The following is a 4,839-nucleotide window of genomic DNA, read 5'->3' as shown; positions in this document are numbered from 1 at the left end:
ACACACACTCCCCTCCCCCGAGCACACAATTCATCCCCATCCAAGGCTATATGGCGACCACTCTCGCTTGTGCTTCTCTGCACCCCAGCATGCACAACACCTCAACCTTCAAAGAGGGCATCGAGGAGATCAAAGACCGGCGACCACACTGCACTAGAGAATGCGGGGCCATTTGGAAGCAGGATGATGTGACTATGGTAGACTAACTCCCCCCCCCTCTCTCCCGCACAAAATTACCAATCCCTCTCTCTCCCACACAAAATTATCAATCCCTCAACCCACGAGATCCTTCCCCTCTCGTCCATGTTTTTCTAGTTCTCTCATCAAACCTGTTGTCTCTTCTCCTTCCACACGTCTACAAAATACAGATGCACACACATCTCACGTATATTACATGTCTCCATCTATCTCACAGACCTAACTTCTTCCTCTCTCTTTCTCTCATTAGGTTTGTCTCCTACTCTCTTGTCCACATACACACAATCTTTCCCGCCCTATCTGCTCCATCTTCGCAAGCTCTCTCTACATGTTTCATTCACACATTGGGATGTGTTCAAAATGTTGCTTTTATAATGGATGATGTAGAGTTATGGTTGGTTTTGTTGCATCCTAGAAAGTAATAACTATGAAATGCATTTAGATTCTCATTTGATTGGGATTATGTGAGTTTGAGCATATTGTGAAGTACTATAGACCTCGTATACATCTTGGAATTCAACAATGATTGTAACTATTGAATTGTATAGACCATTACATTCGTAGTTAGTAGCCTAATATATTTATTTCACAATTACAACAAATGATTAATTCACTACAAACTAAGAAAACAAATGTGTACTCCCTCCATTTTTATTTAAGTCCGCCTATTAGCATTGGTCAAAGTCAAGTTTTGTAAACTCTTAGAAAGTTTATAACAAAAAATATTAACATATACAATAACAAATAAATACCATTAGATTCATTATTGAATGTACTTTCACATCATACATATTTGTTATGGTAAATGTTTATATTTTTCTATAAACTTGGTCAAACTTTAGGAAGTTTGACTTTGGTCAAACCTAATATGCAGAGTTAATAAAATTGGAGGGAGTACTAGTAGTTACTAGTACTACTCGCTAGTTGCTTAGCCCAATCATCCAACACGCCACACGGGGAGTTTAGTGTCACAAAATTTTGAGGTCAGAGGGAAAATCTCCCGCGACCCTGATTCGAGCAGTGCGAAGTTACCATTATAACCTTCGGAATAGGTCTATGGGTTACGCTTGGTAGGGGCCTGTTTTCATAACTTCAGGTTCACCCTACCCAGCCAACCCCACCCCGGAACCCAGAGTAGTACACCTGAATACTCCCCATTTTCTATCCCCACACCAAAATAGACTTCTCCACGACACCGCAGCCTTCGTGCTCCTCCCCTTCTCCATTGCCACACTTGTCCACCGCAGCACATCTGCCTCATCAATGACCTCGTACGCCGCACTGGAGCCGGTCCACCTTCGTCGTCGTACAGGAAGCCTCTTCCCCGGCACCGTCTTCCATGGTCTCGGATCTACTTCTTGGAAGCCGATGCCAAGTGCAGAAGCACCATCGTCGTGGACAATGAACTGACTCCCATTGCCGACCATGATGCATAGAGGCCGCCGCGACCATCGTTCTCCTCCTCGATTGGTAATGTGTGTATTGAATCACTTAGAAGTACATGTGCAGTTCCAATTTTGTTCACACCTACCCTTCAAATTTCCTGGTTGCTATTGTTTCCGTAAAAGTAATTGGTTATAGCCTCCATTGTCCAACAGAATATCAGCTTGTAATTGTGCATCACTCCTGTATCGCGCTGTGCTTGGTTAGGTTCTTCATCTGCAACCAGTAGTGTGGCAAATGATGGGAAGTTTTTTAGAACTAGCAAGATGCCCATGCGTTGCAGGGAACATCAAGAGGCATTTGTATGAGTAGTTTATATCTTGTAGGAGAAAAGGATGAACGAGGGAAGGCCTTATTTGCAAATCTAGAGAGGGGTGTGGGTATCTTTCTGCAAAATTGCCATATTTTCCTTCCTATCCGTCGGATATAAATCGAATGGCCTATATTGCAGGATGGCATGCACACCATCATCACCAACTCTGTTTTTTAAAAGAAAAAACAAAGTAGAAAAAAAGAGTAGAGAGTAGAGAAGTAGAGATAAATATTATAAATATAAAATAAATATAACAGTAGAGAAGAGAGTAGAGATAAATATTAAATATAAAATAAATATAACAGTAGAGAAGAGAGTAGAGATAACAGGGACGTCGGGAAAGGATCGTGCGCGTGGGAAAAGCGGCCAGGCGCGCGCTATTTTTGGCCCGCGGCGTCCGACGCGCTTTATAAAGTCCAACGCCCTCCCACCGCTCTGTGCCTTGCCACCGCTCTCTCCCTGCTCTGTGCCTCGCCACCGTCTCCCTGCTCATCACCTCGCCACCGCTCTCTCCCCGCTCTTTCTCGCCTCTCTGCCGCCGCTCCACCATGCCGGCGCGTCGCTAGGAAACTTGGGGATACCGAAGCGTCCGCATGCGCCCCTCCGGCGGCTTCTCCATCGAGATCCGGTTCCGCGGGATACACCCCGACCTCGACAATTTCGACACCACCAACAAGGCCACCCGCACATACGACGCGACGGCGTGGCGCCTCTGGTGGCCTCATAGAACATTGAACTTCCCCAACGTGCTGATGCAGGAGCGGGTACAGGAGCTCGCGCCTTTGCCGTGGCTTATCACCGACGAGGATCGTCGCGACAACCGGAGGCGGGAGCATCGTCTCGGCATCACCAAGATGGACGAGGAAGCCATGGTGCTGTGGCGCCAACACTTCCCACAGGACATCATCAACGAGCGCGAGTTCTACGCGCAAAGGAGGGCGGAGAGGGAGAAGAGGAGGGTGGAGCGAGCCGCCTATCGCAAGGACAAGCATATGCGAAAAGCGGACGCTCAATTCAACATGAGGCTAGGAGCAGTGCCGCCCTGGGAATCCGACGACGATCGGTATCTTCACGCCTACATTGAGATGTCGGAGGAGGACATCACCGAGGAGGAGTCGGACGACGAGGAGTAGTTGAACTATCTATTTTTTTATCTATCTATGCTGAGAACTATCTATGTCTCTACTCTCTATCTCTACTTCTCGATCTTAGCACTGTAAACGCTTTTTTAAAGCGCCATGCATTGCGCTTCTGTTGGAGATGCTCTAACATGGCAGACGAGTGCTTTAATGTTGCCCACAAGATGCGTGAATATTACTAGTATATTTTTCCTGCCATGTTGAGATTTTAAAACCACGAGTGCGAACATGTAGATGAGCAATGAAGACCAAACACGGGATATTGGGGACATCTTCAAGGAGCGTGTCAAGTTAAAGAGGAGCTGCACCAAACCTACAAAATGAGCTTTGGTAAGTAACACCCTTTCAATTACTTTCGTTTAACCTCATGTTCTTCAATGTGTATATGTTGTAGTTTCTGTTTCTCTTAGCGTTGTGTTCTTCATGTGTAATAAAAAGAGTCTTAATCGTCCTAGTGTTTTTGCTTTTAGCTTGATGTAGGAAGTGGGTGTTCTCACCTTGTAGTCTGTTATATATTTTTCCTTTTGAATTCACTTCTCTGAGTCCTGTTTATCTGGCTTCTACTAAATGGATCTGGGTTGCTCTGAGTATTGATCTAAAAAAGAAGTAACTTCATGTCAGGATGCAGTTCCTGCAAGGAGGGAAGTATGGTCAACCTCGAGATCATGTTTCCAAAATGAGGCTGGATTACAGACAAGGTTCCAGTTCCCTAATGATGCTGGATTAGACACAAGGTGCAAATTCCCAGATGATGCTGGATTACACACAAGCCAGGTGGAGTCGTCAACTGTTCGTGTCTTCGTGGCTCTAGTAAAGGCTGAAAGAAAGCGTGCAGCAGCCCTTGAGAATGTAGCTAAGTTCCTGAAGAAGCAAAAAGAGCAATCAGATGCTCTCTTCACCCAAGCCAAAGAAGAGATGGAAGAAGCCAAAAAGAAGCTAGCAGAGGCAGAGCAGGCTAGGCATCTCCTGCTATCTAAAACTGTTGTCAATACAAATTTTCCTTCATAATAGCTAGGTTCAAATGTTTATCCAGTCAGCATGCCTATTTAGATGTCCGTGCATCTACTGATGTGGCACAAAATAATTTTTTAGGGTCATGTAATAACAACAATTACTTTCCAAACAATAATAGACGAAGCATTGGACATGGTATAGTTCATGCTCAAGCCCAACATTCCAAGTTCAACTTCCACATCAAACTCATGTTCACAGATATCTGCACATTCATAGATAATATCCACAACCATGATTCACTTAAAAGCCAAAAAATGTGAGGAGACTTATAAATAAAGTAAAATCACTAGTTCCTGCTACCAGTGCGAGCACAACAAGTCAAGACCATGCATTATTAATTATATTTTGATCATTTTTTGTGTTCTAAAATGCCAGACGGCTCGCGGAAGGACGTGTTGCCGGCACATGCGCAGATTCAATGGAGGCAGGCGGGGCAGTCTGAAGCCGGTTTCATGCGGCGAGGAGGCGTGTTCAGCCGGGCCTGCAGCGAGTGGGGCCCTCTTGGCCGGCGCGCCGGTTCAATGCCTCCGCTATGAGAGGTCGCATCCGTGTCAGAGCAATCACTTCCTCCAGTCCTTTTTTGTTTGGGTATAACAAAATCTCGTTTTCCATTCACATTTTACAAGTAAAATTCGTGGACAAACTTTGACCCAAAATACGATGGGGACTAGTAAACCAGGACGGAGGTAGTAGTTCTTTTTTTGATCAAAGAAGGGTTTCCTCCTTCTGATT

General features: G+C 45.2%; 1 pseudogene; it reads left to right on the top strand.

Moving 5' to 3' along the window:
- Window positions 1-2,502: 2,502 nt before the first annotated feature.
- On the top strand, window positions 2,503-2,991 carry LOC123108616 (uncharacterized; annotated as a pseudogene).
- The last annotated feature ends 1,848 nt before the right edge of the window (window positions 2,992-4,839 follow it).

The sequence above is a fragment of the Triticum aestivum genome, chromosome 5A (assembly GCF_018294505.1).
Source record: "Triticum aestivum cultivar Chinese Spring chromosome 5A, IWGSC CS RefSeq v2.1, whole genome shotgun sequence".
NCBI classification, from domain to species: Eukaryota; Viridiplantae; Streptophyta; class Magnoliopsida; order Poales; family Poaceae; genus Triticum; species Triticum aestivum.
The sequence above is the reverse complement of the archived record's forward strand: the minus strand, read 5'-3'. Positions and strand labels throughout refer to the sequence as shown.